Source organism: Wyeomyia smithii, chromosome 3 (genome assembly GCF_029784165.1).
Source record: "Wyeomyia smithii strain HCP4-BCI-WySm-NY-G18 chromosome 3, ASM2978416v1, whole genome shotgun sequence".
Taxonomy (NCBI): Eukaryota; Metazoa; Arthropoda; class Insecta; order Diptera; family Culicidae; genus Wyeomyia; species Wyeomyia smithii.
The window spans coordinates 90,310,797-90,327,063 of record NC_073696.1 but is presented as its reverse complement, the minus strand read 5'-3'; the positions used below and the strand labels follow the sequence as shown (position 1 = coordinate 90,327,063).

Genomic DNA, 16,267 nt, shown 5'->3' with positions numbered 1-16,267 from the left:
GAAGAAAATTAATCCTCTGTTGGCATTTTTGTGTCAGATACCTAATATGACAAGCCCAGGTGCATTTACAGTCGAACCAAACCCCGAGATATTTAGCGACTAAAACCTGAGAGATCGTTTTACCCGTTAGTAGGAGCTGCAGCTGAGCTGGGTTATGCTTCCTAGAAAAAACGACCAGCTCAGTTTTCTCCGGAGAGAATTCGATACCCAGCTTAAGAGCCCATTCAGACAAATTGTCTAAGGTATCTTCCAATGGTCCTTGCAGATCGCTAGCCTCGCTACCAGTAATGGATACAACGCTATCGTCTGCAAGTTGCATTAGCGTGCATGAATTTGCAAGACATTCATCGATGTCATTGACGTAAAAATTATATAAGAGAGGACTTAAACATGAGCCCTGGGGGAGGCCCATGTAACTAATTCGGGAAGTTGTCGAATCGCCATGTGAGAAATACATATGCTTTACTGACAACAAATTGAGCAAAAAGTTATTCAAATTTGGTGAAAGTCCCTGCGAATGAAGTTTCGCGCTTAAAACTTCTACAGAGACAGAGTCAAAAGCCCCCTTAATATCCATGAACGCAGAAGCCATTTGCTCTTTTCGAGCAAAGGCTAGTTGAATTTCAGTAGAAATTAACGCTAGGCAATCGTTCGTCCCTTTGCCCCGGCGAAAGCCAAATTGAGTATCTGAAAGTAATCCGTTTGTTTCGACCCATTTGTCTAACCGTAAGAGGATCATTTTCTCCATTAATTTCTGGAGGCAAGAGAGGATTGCATTCGGCCTATATGAATTGTGATCAGAGGCAGGTTTCCCGGGTTTCCGAATAGCAATGACTTTTACCTCCCTCCAGTCATGCGGAACAATATTTAGCTCAAGAAACTTGTTGAACAAATTCAACAAGCGTCTTTTTGCAGAGTCGGGTAGATTTTTCAACAGGTTGAATTTTATTCTATCTAACCCTGGAGCCTTATTGTTGCACGACAGGAGAGCCATTGAAAATTCCAACATCGAAAATGGAGGCTCTTCCGTAGTTACTAATAACGCGTCGCGAAATGGTTTCTGTTCCGGTACAGAGTCCGGACAGACCTTTTTGGCAAAATCGAGTATCCAGCGATCTGAATACTCCTCACTTTCATTCGAAACGTCACGGTTCCGCATGCGCCTGGCGGTATCCCAAAGAGTGCTCATCGCTGTTTCCCTCGACAACGCGTTTACGAACCGCCGCCAGTACCCGCGTTTTTTCGCCTTTACTAAGCTCTTCATCTGCCTGCCCAGTGCCTCGTACTTTCGAAGCAGGTTGACAGTGCCGTACTCCCGGTAGTCCTTATACGCCGCGGACCTTCGCGCGTACAGCTCAGAGCACTCTTTGTCCCACCATTTGTTGGGAGGGCGCTGTCTAATCGTTACCCCGGGTATCGGTTTCGTCTGAGCTTGAGTCGCGGCGTCGTTTATCAAGCCAGCTAAGAACGCGTATTCTTCCTCCGGAGGAAGTTCCTCGTGAGTCTCGATAGATTGCGCTATAATAGACTCATAACACTTCCAATCAATATTACGTGTAAGGTCGTAGGAAATATTGATTGGGTTCGGGGGAGTTGAACCATTAGCAATTGATATAACGATTGGAAGATGATCACTACCGTGGGGATCGTTGATTACTTTCCACTGGCAATCTAGCGCTAGTGATGTCGAGCAGAGGGATAGGTCAAGCACGCTTTCACGTGCTGGAGGATTAGGTACACGTGTCGCTTCCCCAGTATTCAAAAGTGTCATATTGAAGTCGTCGATCAAGTTACAGATTAAAGAAGATCGGTTGTCGTCGTACAGCGACCCCCATAGCGAACAGTGAGAATTAAAATCTCCCAATATCAAAAAAGGCGCGGGAAGCAACTCTGCTATATCAGTGAGATGCCTCTGTTCCATCCGCGCGGATGGAGGGATATATAACGAAACAAGGCATAGGTCTTTTCCATTCATATTCGTTTGAATGGCAACGACTTCAATATGCGAGATCGAGGGGAGGTCGATTCGGAAGAAGGAATAGCACTTTTTAATCCCTAAAAGTACCCCTCCACCGTGTGAGTCTCGATCTCGACGAATAATGTTAAAATCGTGGAAATTGAGTTGATCGTTTGAATTGAGAAAGGTTTCACAGAGCGCAAATGCGTCACAATTGTATGTATTTATTAAATGAGAAAATAGATAGAATTTGGGGATGATACTTCTGCAATTCCACTGTAATACAGTGATAAAATTCATAACCTCTTTCGCCGTATTAGTCATCGAAAGATATGATAGCTGAAATGAGGGGCCAAGTTGCTGCTAGTTGCTTCAAAAAGGTTTTCACTGTAGGAAGAAGGGCAAGAAGAATATTTTGTAGGGGATCTGGTATGTTGAATGTTTTAAATATCCAGTCCACAATATCAGAAAATTTTATGAACCCTGTTTTTTTTTATCTTCTGATCGAGAAATGGGTGCACGAGGGGTTTTTGGTGCCCCAGGAAGCGGTGGGTACTCCTGGTTTGATTTAAAATTAAAACCGGGAGGTACTTGCTTCGGTTTTTCTTCAACGCTTCCTTTTTGTGTTGGTTTATTGGTCATTCCGCAAGGGGTTATCTTGCGACCTTTGCGAAAAAGATTAGGAGAGTTGATAATTCTCCTCTTCCTAGATCCTTCTGACATGGCATAAGAACACCCTTCGACGGGATCGTCAGATGTACCCTCATCGGTTGGCAAAAAGGAAAAGATGTTTCCTGTCGAGGGTGGCTCAGCACTCTTCAGCATTTCTGCGAAAGAGCGCTTTGATCGTTCCTTGAGGAAACGCTCAATTTTTTCCTCGCGCTGTTTGTACGCGGGACACGCCGAAAGGTCATGCCGAGTTCCCTCACAGTAAAGACACTTTTCAGTATCCTCACTGCAAGCGGTCTCAGCATGATTGCCTCCGCACTTGCTGCAGCGTGCCTTGTTGCAGCAGTAGGTGGCTGTATGACCTAACTGCTTGCAGTTTTGGCAATGCATGCCCCGCGGTACGAACAAGCGTACAGGTAGACGAACCCTGTCCAAAGAGATGTAGTTCGGTAGTGCGGATCCGGCGAATGTTACACGGAAGGAATCCGAAGGGAAGAATTTCTTCTTCCCTTCTTCGATGGATACTGAATGCAATTGCTTGACATCCAGTATCTTTACATCTTGAATCAGGGGGTTCTTGAAGCAGCCAACCCCGTGACGCAAAATGTCATCGACCGTGAGGCTTCCTTCGGTAACCACACCGTCGATCTCCACGTCCTTGGCAGGGATGTACACGCGGTACTCTCTCGTGAAGAGCTCGTAGCTAGCAATTGCGTTTGCTTGCTTCAAGCTACTCACAACAACTCGCAGTTTGTTCGGTCTAACCTTTGTAATTTCGGTTACGTCCGAAAACTGTTTTGCCAGGTCCTTGCCGATTTGAATAATATTTAGAGGCTTCTTTATGGGCCTGAAGTAAACTACGAACGGAACTTTCGAAGCATCTGGGTAAGCTTTCACCCGTGTTGCCGGTACCCTTGGTATGGGGCTAGGTAGCAGGGAAGGTAGAGGGGAATTGATGGGGGAGATCTCAATCTCTTCCCCATTTGTTTCCACATCCAGGAATAGTTGCACCTGCATGTCGTCCATTTTGCGGGAGCATTACGCTCTACCGCACACAAACGATAAACATTCGAATGTGGGGGGGGGGGGGTCAAGTAGTTGCTATTAAATTTTAAAAACAATTTTTCAAACTACAATGGATCAAAATAAAAAAAAGGCAGTAATACTAATACTAATAACAATAGTAATAATAATAATAATAATAATAATAATAATTATAATAATAATAATAATTATTATAATAATAATAATAATAATAATAATAGTAATAATAATAATAGTAATAATAATAATAATAATAATAATAATAATTATAATAATAATAATAATAATAATAATAATAATTTTTTTTTCTCATATCATTTATTTGACACGGCACAAATACAATTTAATGTTTAACGACGCCAATTATATCTGAAGACTTAAAATCTTAAAGCAAATTTTTTATCCTCGCTGCAGACTACGAGCTGAAATTAAGTCTATCTTAAAACTAGGATGTATTTTTCAATCACTGTTTTGTAGTTTGATGGTCGTCTGATGCTCTTCGAATGGCCATGAATATGCAGCATGTATGGATTTGTTCTGCTGAGCCACGATGTCATGAGCTGGAAGAGGGGCTTGTAATTCTTGGGTCCTGAAGGTATTGTGCGGGGGCTAGTTGCTGGTTATGGTTCGTTGTTGTTGTTCGCTGGTGTTCAAGTGGCCTATGGTATGTGCCGCTGAGCCAAGATATCACTGAAGGCCTCGGATTCTCAGGTCCTGGTGAATTCGTGTGGGGTGCAGTTGTTGATTCCAAAACCTCTGCTTAAGGTTCAAACGTGTTCTTGTCGTTTTGTTGGGTGTAGACGGAGGGGAACGGGACTAGACTGGGGCATGAATGGATTTTTGGAAAATGTATATAAGGGTCATGTAGGGTATGTCACGGCTCGCCAAGACATCACGAACAGAAACAGCTGGCCGTCTACCTCCGGCCTGAAGGGAAGCTTCTAATTTAGACCTGGCGTCACGGTGGACAGGGCATGACCAAACAACGTGCTCTATGTCGTGATAACCTTCACCACAGGCACAGATACCGCTTTCTCCGAGCCCAATACGACGGAGATGCGCATCAAATCTATAGTGATTGGACATAAGCCGAGACATCACGCAAATGAAATCTCGACCTACATCCAACCCCTTGAACCACGGATTCGTCGATACCTTGGGTATAATGGAATGTAACCACCAAGAATTCTTGCCAACTGATGATCGTATTCTGACGTACAAATGCAAAAAATTCATTAAAAGCAATTGGTCTTTCATAAATTTCACCGTTTGTTGCGAATAATAATAATAATAATAATTATAATAATACTAATAATAATAATACTATTAATAATATTGATAAAAATTCTAAAGTGAATACTTCACCGAACGTCTAAGTCACGACCTCACGGCTTATAGTAGGATTAATCGAGCGTCTCCGCAGAACAAACAATGACGATCCAGCTTCGTGTTGTGATACAGTGGCCGTATCCTACACGCGACCTTGTAGATGCCACTTGTAGTTGACTTCCACTCGCTCGATCGTATGGTGGTCCGTGCTGCTAGCGGGGTAACAGCGGTGCGGGAGAATAATTCTTGCTGATATATCAGCTGCGTATCAGATCACTGGCGGGCTAGCCTGCCCCTACCAGTGTGCAGAAGATGTTTCTGCCGATAAACTGCCGGCTATTGTTATCGCGCAGCACAAGAACTAATCGACAAAAAAAAAAACACCCGTACGATAACTCGTGTATTGTTATTTTGCGAACTGAAAACGGAGATGAACAATTTGCGTCTAATCGAGACGAAAGCACAACAACGAATGAAGTTAGAACCTTATTTTTACTAACTTTATGCAGAAATTTCGATTTGTACAGCAAAGGCACTTCTACTCATAACTCTGGTTTTTTTTTGGAAATTTTGAAACAAGGTTTCGTGGGATGTAACTTAGCTAGATATCGCATCGTTTGCCATCAAAAACTCAAAAATGCAATATTTTGAGTTGTGCCAGTGTTGCACGAAGCCGACGATATACTCTGACTGTTGAAACTTGTTTGCGCCCCAAAGAGTTTGTACTTTTCCTGTTCAGTGAGGTCGTATTTATATGTGCAAACTGAAATTGAGTAGTACTTCAACTTCATTTGCACAGAATTTTCAATACTGCCAATGAGCGGTCAACATTTATTTACTAGGAAAAATGACTGACACGCGAGCAGCCAGGTTATCTCTCTTGTAAAAGTATTCTACTTCAACCTTGCGGTCGTGGCTTTGCACACAACCCTCCTGTGATTTTTTTCAGTGATTGACAATTGAACTATCATTATACTAAAAGTATAAGCTAGTAAAAACAATGTACGCTAAACGGCACATGGCACATAGGGTTCTACACTATACTATCGCGTTCTGCGGAATAAAACCAATGATGATTGATTTTCAACTGAGGTTTTGATGAAATACTATTGAAATGATATGCCAATTGTTATACCACAAGTTAGGGCAAGCTTCACCTATCGATCAAGACATAATAAACACATTGCACAATGGTCCAGAAACCAAATTTAGGAGGAAATTTGGGTCTAGAGCTCTATAGCAACATTTTAGAGAAAAACTTTCTTCTACAAAGTTGTAACATATGATAAAGCGCTCATTGAAAAATTATCAAAAATTAGGGTGACCAACATTTTCGATGCAATCAAGTATCTAACTTTTTTATCTTTGTATATAGAAGAAAAATTTGTTCTAAAATGTTATAGCTCCATTAATTTTAAGTAACTTTGTAGAATAAAGTTTTTCTCTATCTTTGAAAACAACCAATTTATATTGAAAAAACATATTTTACGCTCTAACTTTTTTATTTCAAGTTTCATCTCAAAACTGTCTTTGAACGACTTTTAGAGCTTTTTAAGAGAAACAATTTGCAATGCTGACATCGTAAATATATCAATTTTACTCAAAGTTACGTTTTTGTACGATAATAAAGAAAAAATTTCATCGCACAGATGTACGGAGGATAAATAAGCAGTAGAAATATACGAATTTATCGACTCAGCGGTATAATTTGGCCTTTCTCGTACGAATTATTTTATTTATGGAATAAATTTGCTCATACCCTTCAGTTCTTAAAATATGTTTTAAATCCTGATGATCTCTGAAGCTGCTCTGCGTTAGGAAGAAATTCCGCAGCCTCGACTACCAGAATGATTTTTTTAAAGATTTCTGTGAAGAATTTCAGCTCAAGCGTTATTTTCTAAAAAAAGGCGTAGGTATCCTTTCAGAAATCTTTGAGAGATTGTGACTCAAAAACTATTTAAATATTAGCGGATGAGTTTTAGAGAAAGCTTTTTGAAATATAGAAACGGAAACCCAATATTACTGCGATTAATTTTAACAATAAAAAATTCATACTAAATTTGCAAAATTAATTATTTTTTATTTAATACATGTAAAATTGCTATCTCTCAGAAACTTTCAAAACTTGGAGATGAAGCAAAGCCTTGGTGTTTCATCCCGTATCAGAACTCGACCTTCTGTTTTACTATACACAGACTTCGCAGTTGACTGTTACGTGTACACTACAATTGCGGGGATGGCGCTACGATCTTACTGACACTAACAGTCTCTCCCGAGCCGAGACTCGAACCTACGGCAACTGGATGGTTAGGCCAGCATCGTACCTCGAGACCTGCTGAGAGAGTCTTGGAGATGAAGATGAAGTAAAAACTATTTCCGAAATGTTGTCTCGAAAAAATTGCAAAAAATTGCAAATTTCTGTCGGAAATTTTACAAACTACTTTGAACAATTCATTCTACCTTTCGATGCTGAAAAAATCCATCATAGATCGATAAGATTATTTAGAACGACGAGACAAACAGGTTTTGATTTTTGACGTAAAACTGCGTCTCTCCGGAAGTTTCGCTATATAGAGGTGTAAAATGAAATTCTTAAAACGAAAATAGGTCCAATTTCAAATACCTATAATTCGGTTAGTTTTCAACGGATTTCCTTTGTTCTTGCAGCAACCGATTGGAAAATCGACAAAATGCAGAAAATTGTAATTTGATTATGCGAACAACCATACTATTGAAAATTGTCAAGCTTTGTTGAAACGCAGATTTCGACATTTGATTGTCGCTTAATGATTCCTTTCCCTAATACGCTCGACAGAATTTGATGCCTCATTAACCAAGAATGCACTCTTTGGAGCCTGCTTCTGTTTAAACAAAAAAAATTACTTTTGGATGGTGCAAGCGTTCGATATATTCCAGCAACAGCGAGTAGCAACAGTTGTAGCAGCAGCGATAGCCAGCAGTGGCAGTGGCTCTCCTCTTACTTAAACGAAAGTCGAAACATTTTCAATCGATCGTCTCACCAGCGCACGGTCGTGGTATTGTACTCAACCCTTTTGTTATTCTTTTTTCTATCGGAATTACTTATTGGGAAATGTATTATTTTAATGCCAGCCTCCCCAGCTGGTCTCGAGGTACGATGCTGGTCTAACAAGCCAGTCGTCGTAGGTTCGAGTCTTGTCTCGGGAGAGGCTGTTAGTGTCAGTAGGATCGTAGCGCTAGCCCCGCAATTGTCCTGTAAACTTAACGGTTGGCTGCGAAGTCTGTGTATGGTAAACAGAAGGTCAAGTTCCGAATCGGAATATAGCACCAAGGCTTTGCTTTTTTATTATTTTAATATTCGAAATACATGTATTTCACTTAACACTAATTTTGTCCAAATCTGTTATGAAATATGTGAGGTTACTAGAGCTTATCAGAATTTTTTTTTCATATTTCCATATCTAATGTGAAAGAATTGTCTCAGGCCTATACTAAAATTGTGAAAATGGTCCATGCGTTTATGAAAAAACTTTTGCGGCTGGAGAGCGAAAATGCTTAGTTATTTGAACTCATACGAGTTGGTCCCGTTGGACTTCATTTTTAATTTGTACCTACCTATCAAAAAAGCAATAATGCGGAAATTATATTATAGTTCAAACTAGGAAGTCATTGCACACGTTAACATTTAAGATTTTGAAACTAATATTATAGCATGAAAATTGCTAGCTTCTCAGTAATAATAAAAAAAAAAATATTACCAAAAAAAGTATTCATCTTTTTTTCCTAAATAATTCAAATTTTATAATGAAAATGAATTTTTGATCATATATGATAATAAAACGGTGTTGCTTACGATCGATTTTTGAGTCACGCACTTCCTGCTGGCCCCTAACAAAGAGTTAATTTGCCGTAAAAAATCCTGCCTTTTCGATATGTGCACGCTAGCAGAACACTCCCCAAAATCGATTCACCGGTTCAAAGAATGCAAAAACAGTTTAAAAAAGGTTTTGCGTTCGTGGCAAAACTAACGCAGAAAAACTGACTCACCTGGCATCGACTTACACATAATTAATGACACCCGGTACGTAGTAAATCCATCCTGATATCGCAACACAAACCTCTATCCACTTACTGTGCACAATATGGTAACAAGGGACCGTACGTGGTAATTATCAAACGGTCTGCCAAGTGTTACACGTGTCTGCCCTAAGTTGGGTTGCTAATTGTCATATCTCGTATGTATGAACAAGCGCGGTTCATACGGTCGTACTAATTCTGTCGAAACGAAACTCATTAATATCAGTTTTTGGCCACACTCACTCGACCGAATTATATCCGTTCACCGACTGCTTTGACATCTCTAGCACATATGAAGCGGGCGAATATGAAATCGATATGGAGCAACAAGCGCATAGAGCGGACTACGATGATGCTCCTTTGATCCAATGTATACTGATTAGTCCCACTAATGGATTTCCTCAGGGCACGGATGAGGAACCGAACATTTTTCGTACACACCACATGTCAAACTAGAACCGAACTGCATCCGTCAGTCACACTCAATGAACTGACGATGGCCAGCCTTCGAAGCACACTTGTTGCCCACAAAAGCACGCAGAAAAGATCGCCACCCGAAAGCTTCGCAAACAGCCGGCACTCAGTTCATCCCAAACGACGCATGCTCTGTATTCGAGCCTCCGAGGTACAATATGGTAAAGGCGGGTAGAGTACAACATTCGCAGAATTACGTTAGTCTAGCTTTAATCTTGGAGGGATGTTTTTTGCAACGTTATGCTGGTGGTGAATGTTTTTAGTCTTTTTAATTTTTTGTCGACACTTACGCAGCACGCGTCATGCCGATCCTGATGCTCATCCAGACGACTCCCGCTAGGGATCCCATCTAACGGCACGTAGTCGGAACGGAATGGTGCCACCGGTTTAACTGCCTCGTTTGGCGGAAGGCGTGACTCGACGCTTTTTCGCTTAAAAAAAATTAATTATTGTTGAGCCAGGGTAAACGAAGTTCGTAAACTTTTCGTTTTGATACTTTCGATTGAAATTTGTTGCTTTTCTAGCCGTCTCTTTGCATAAAGGCTTCGCAGAATTTGACGCAGGTACAGTTTAAACAAAGTCCAAAATATGAGAACCGATGTTGTTTGTATTCCTGAAATTATTTGCTGACGAATTTTCTCTATCTATTAGCAACTTCCAGCTGGTTTAGAGTAGCGATGCTGGCCTAATAAGCCAGTCGTCGTAGGTTCGAGTCTCGGCTCGGGAGAGATTGTTAGTGTCAGTAGGATCGTTGGGCTAGCCCCGCAATTGTCCTGTACACTAAACAGTTGGCGGCGAAGTCTATGTATAATAAACAGAAGGTCAAGTTCAGAATCGGAATATAGCACCAAGACTTTGGTTTATTAGCAACTGGTTAACGGTTTCTCAGCGTTTTGCTACCTGTGGCTTCACTTATTCGTGTAATTTTATCATCACTCATTTAGTATCTATTGAGTTTAGTACCTCCTGATATTCGTATTAAAATTTTTGTTTGTCTCAGCGCTTTTTTGTTTTGTTTGTTTGTTTGTTTGTTTTTTTTTTTTTTAAATCAAATTGCCAATAACAAAATTTATCTCTCTAGCCCCGAGCTCGCATTTCGACGAGTTTCAGTAAAATCACTATTTATTTTTAATAAATATTTTAAAAATGGTTGAAATAATAAATCGACCATTTGCTGACATTTCAAATATCAACGTAGATCCAGATTACTATGTAGTGATGGGAAAGACTTGCACCCGGCTTTCCAACGTATTTAAATCGAGATCGGTGAAGCAGATACATTATCTGACATAAGTTTGGAATCTCTTCACTGAGTATTGCAACCTACTCAGTTTGAATATTGCAGCACCCCGAAAAGTTTAGCATCATCTGAAATGGGTAGATTTATGTAACTCTATCTCGTGATTCCGATAGCCCAGAGAGTTTTGGTCTCCAGCAAAGCTGTTCAGGGCTTGGGGTCGGCGGAAAGCATGGTTCGAAATTTAATCGCAACGCGGTGCTAATGTGCATGTAATTTTGAGTATTTTGAACTCGATTTATCTAGAGAATAGCACCACATAGAGAGGTTCGATTTCCAGCAAAGTTGTTCAGGAGTTTAACAGCTTTTAGTTGGTGCAAGTTTTGATTCGAAATTCAACCGCAATGCGGCGCTAGTCTGTATAAAATTTTGTGAATATAGAACTTTTTTTTTTTACTTTTTTAAGGTGGCTTTCAGCCACAGGCGAATATAGAACATAGCACTGGACGACGAAAGCGAAAAAAAAATTACCGCAAAGCTCAAAACAACTGCCCTAGAAAGATTATAGTTATTCAACCCTTCTTGTGAATTTTTGTCCCCTATTTTGATTAAAAGCACGTCCGTTTAACGCAGAGTAATTGCACTTCGGGCTCTTCGCTTCGACGTTGGCTTACGGAAAATCTAAGATCTAAGTCTCTATAAACATTCTCTCTGCTATGGGGCATATATCAAGATGGCTTGACAAAATATTTTTTTCAAATTTTTTATCACTAATATTTAGTGGTTAATTTGTGAGTTCGAAATCCAATTTGTGGTAATTTGTGGTTAAGTGGTTTTCGAGAAATTTTCAAAATACTGAGTCAAGCCATCTTGAAACATGATTTTGCTTCAAATAAATCGGACAACGATGATATATACATCAATCGAAAGCTCTTAATTTGTGGTTCACGAAAATCTAATTTTAAGGTCATAATTACTAGTGTTTGTACAGAAATTCGTGTTTTATTATTCACGTAGTTCTACGTTTTGTTTATTTGTTGTTGACGCTGCTGGCCGCTAGCGGCGTTGGCTGTTTGCGGTGTTTGTCACTGCTATACTAAGCGTGCGTGTGGGGAATATGGTAAGTATCGAGATTCGGGGAACTAAGCCAACACACGTGCTATTTCAGGTAGCCAACCAGGCGCAAAATTAATGTGTGTAAATTTGTTGGTAAAAAGGATACCGCTAACAAAAATGTACTTTCAAAGGAAAGCAATCCAAATACGACGGATTATTTTTCAGAACCAGTAGCAGAGCCGGATTTACGATTATGGGGGTTCGGGCCCCCAGAATAAACTTTACTCATCTTTGAAAACATAACAAAAGTTTGTCAGAAATTTTCAGAACATCTTTTTATAAGTCTTTGCTGAAAAATTATCAATTATATAATCAACAGTCAATTCGCAAATTCACAATGCCAAATTTGACAGCCTTGCTTTTTTCATACGCAACCTATTTTTAATTAGTTTCATCTTCGAAAAGAGATGGCTCCCCCAATTGCGTTACAAACCATTAGACTGAAATAAATACGCAATGCACTTTAGTTTAGTATGCATTTCGCGAGTTCGCTATTCAAATTCAAATTCTTCAAATGTAATTCAAAAGAAATATTCACTAGACTCTGGAACTACTTATAGAAAGCGAGTTTGATTATTGGGGGTCAGACTTTCAAAATCCATTATTAACTGTGACAAGTTTATTTTTCCTTGATTTGTGGCGGCCTCAAAATGTGGGACCCCCCTTAAATCCGGCCCTGCTTTTGCAGGTATGTAAAATCTGCACACGGACTCTTAAAATCTGCATTTTGCACATCTGGTATCCCTGCTTCGGACAAGTAAGCAACAGCAATGCATTAAAAAAAAACTTGTGGGTTATTTTCTTTCTCTGCTTTACCTCCCATGCGCACTGGTTCGATTCAAATGGTGTGTTAGTATGTGTCATTCCAAGAGAATTCGAGGTGAACTCTTACTTAAACTTTTTATCGATTTGTGGGGACCCGGGGCCTTTTCTTTTCACTGTTTTTGGATCAATCCGATATTTATTGCCCACCTCACGATATCCAAGATCTTTAAAATAGTGGAAAACTGCACTTTTAGATTTTTCTTTATTTCGTCACAAAAATTGAAAAACAATTTACGACGGTCTTCTTCCGACAACGCCTTTTTCTCAACGTCACTTGACAGAATCGACTGATCGTGTTACCAGTTATATAAAAGTGGAGCTTGCTTTTGCGGAAAAGGATTTTTCGATTTGTGTAGCATTTCGAAATCGTTGACCAATTTAAAACCATAACATATACACAATTTTCCGCATTCTGGTGAACGCATATGTAATTTTTCAATCGATTGCTGAGAGAATGAAGAAAGAGCGTTGGAAACTGAGTTTTAAGCATTTGAAAGTGAAAAATTTCGTGAGGCTCTCCATGTTTCGGGTTTTCAATTTGCACTCCCATGTTTCCATGAGACGTAATTCTACGTCAAAAATCCACGATTTTACTTCACTGATCGTGAGTACTCAAAATATGTTCTCTGTGGCTTTGTTCTTTCAAACTTTATTCGTTGGCATAATGAAAAATTTGTTAGACTCAAAGTCAAAATTGGCCAAGAAGATAAAAACTGCTTAATCATAACGTGTTTACCAAGTGGCAAGAAAATACAAGCTGCCGCTGAAACCTCATTTGAAAGAACCCCCAATATGAATGCTAATTACTACGGAAATTACTTGTACAGGAGGAAATGAAAGCTAAATATGCATCCCTTCTGGTTTTTTGGTTTAATTAGTGTCGACGGCTCTCGAATTTGGGCGATAGTGTGGAATGAATATTTTGTGTGGAACGAGAATATTTTTTTTGTGTACGCTGATTTTGCCCCTTCTATTCCAATTGAATTGTTGATGTAACACTGTTGGATGAACCTTCAATTGGAAACGTGTAGCTTGTGCCTTTATGCATTTATCAAAATTTTATAGCTTTGAATGTATGAACTTTGTCAAATCTGAAATTCAGTTTTACATCGAAAAATAATTGCGCTTTCAAGATTACACTCATATATCACACGTGATAAGCTCAAACGGCAGATTTCTGTTTCGTTGTCTTTAGGGATGAATTTCGCTGGAAAACAGAAGCCGTGTTTACGTTGAAGTAAAATTGAGACACGTCAAAGTGATCATGGTGTCCGCATAATAAACGGCTGGTCGAAGAATTTAATTATATCATCTTGGAAAATTCCGTTGATACAATGCCCAATTCAATGCCGTGGTTGGGTGAGATTTGGAGCGTGATTTTCACGGAATCGTCCTTTCAAATGAAACGAGAATAGAACTTATGATACGGTTCTGGATCCGTGAATACCGTAGAACATATCATTCGAAACAATGTTTCTATACAATGGAAGCCACCGTGGGAATTAAATCTCTTGTTCCACGTAGGGTTGCCACTTTTTCGGGCCTGGGAGCTAATAGCCGGGTATCCAGGTGAACGCAAACTTTTTCCAGGCCGGCGAAATTATTTTCAACCCGCTCTGCATAAGTTCGAAAAGAAAAAGAACAATAGAAATTAGTCTAGTAGATTTGTTTTCCAACCCTAAAAAAATTAACAAAATATTTCAAAAGTTTTCAGCTGTATTATTAAGAACTTCGGTAGAGCAGATTTTGAGATTTGGAAGTTATTGATCGATTTTCTGGTCATATATTTCCATAATTGCTCAAATATTTCACAGCCAATTCGTGGATTAACTATGTTCTGTGATGCAAGGTTAATGAGTGATGGTAGTTTAAAGTAGTAAGTAACAAAATTTCATTTGGGTCTCTTTAAGTTGATCGTCAATTATTAACATTTTTCTAAATTTTTATATTTATTTTTTTTTTTTTTTCTTCACATAACATTTATTTGACACGGCACAAATACAATTTAATGTTTAACGGCGCCAATTATATCTGATGACTTAAAACTAAAGCAAATTTTTTATCCTCGCTGCCGACTACGAGCTGAAATTAAGTCTAACTTAAAACTAGCATGGGATTTCCAATCAGTGTTTTGTTGTTCAATGGTCGTCTGATAATCGTCGAATGGCATGTATGGATTCGTTCTGCTGAGCCACGATGTCGTGAGTTGGGACAGAGGCTCGTAGTCCTTGGGTCCTGGTTCTGTTGTGCGGGGTCTGGTTGCTGGTTTTGTGCTTAAGGTTCAAACGTGTTCTTGTCGTTTTGTTGGGTGTAGACGGAGGGGAACGGGACTAGACTGGGGCGTGGATGAATTTCAGGAAAACGTATATAAGGGACATGTAGGATAGGTCACGGCTCGCCAAGACATCACGAACAGGAACAGCCGGCTGTCTACCCTCGGCCTGCAGGGAAGCTATTAATTTAGACCTGGCGTCACGGTGTACAGGGCATGACCAAACCACATGCTCTATGTCGTGATAACCTTCACCACAGGCACAGATACCACTTTCCCCGAGCCCAACACGACGGAGGAGCGCGTCAAATCTATAGTGATTGGACATAAGCCGGGACATCACGCAAATGAAATCCCGACCTACATCCAACCCCTTGAACCACGGGTTCGTCGATACTTTGGGGATTATGGAATGTAACCACCTTCCCAATTCCCCTCTGGTCCAAGCATTTTGCCAACTGATGATCGTATTCTGACGTACAAGTGCGAAAAATTCATTAAAGGCAATTGGTCTTTCATAAATATCACCGTTTGTTGCGCCCACCTTAGCCAAAGAGTCCGCTTTCTCATTACCCGGTATCGAGCAGTGAGAAGGGACCCACGCTAAGGTAATCTGAGTAGATTTTTCGGATAAAGCACTCAGATGTTCCCGTATTTTCCCCAGGAAATACGGAGAGTGCTTAACATCTTTCATCGATCGGAGAGCCTCAATGGAACTGAGACTGTCCGTAAAGATGAAATAATGGTCCGTGGGCATTTTTTCGATAATCCCTAGGGTGTACTGAATTGCAGCTAATTCTGCGACGTAAACAGAAGCAGGATTATCGAGCTTATGGGAGACGGTTAAATTGTTATTGAAGATACCGAAGCCAGTGGACCCATCAAGAAGTGATCCGTCAGTGTAGTACATATTGTCGCAGTTGATGTTTCGATATTTATTGGAAAAAATTTTAGGGATCTGCTGCACGCGTAAATGATCCGGGATTCCACGAGTTTCTTCTATCATGGATGTATCGAAAAACACAGTAGAATCAGAAGTATTTGATAAGTCGACACGATTTGGAATATTCGAAGAAGGGTTAATATTTTGGGACATGTGATTGAAATACAATGTCATAAAACGGATTTGAGAATTAAGTTCGATTAACCTTTCAAAATTTTCAATCACGGGACGGTTCAAGACCTCACATTTGATTAGAATACGAGAAGACAGGCTCCAGAAGCGGTTTTTCAATGGTAGTACTCCAGCTAAAACCTCCAAACTCATCGTATGGGTCGACTGCATGCA

The 16,267-nt window shown here is 39.9% G+C and overlaps 1 protein-coding gene across 4 annotated transcripts in view; it reads right to left on the bottom strand.

Moving 5' to 3' along the window:
• The window catches only part of LOC129726583 (synaptotagmin-1), a 119,498-nt gene that overhangs the window by 41,329 nt on the left and 61,902 nt on the right, over positions 1–16,267 (bottom strand). Inside the window, exon 1 of one of the 4 annotated variants that reach the window (XM_055683457.1) lies at positions 9,026–9,562. The exons of 2 other annotated variants lie outside the window; for them this stretch is intronic. The gene's annotated coding sequence lies outside the window, so the exon portion shown is untranslated. Of the gene's footprint in view, positions 1–9,025; positions 9,563–16,267 lie in introns of those variants that run through there. One more of the 4 variants, XM_055683459.1, reaches the window with a different exon arrangement.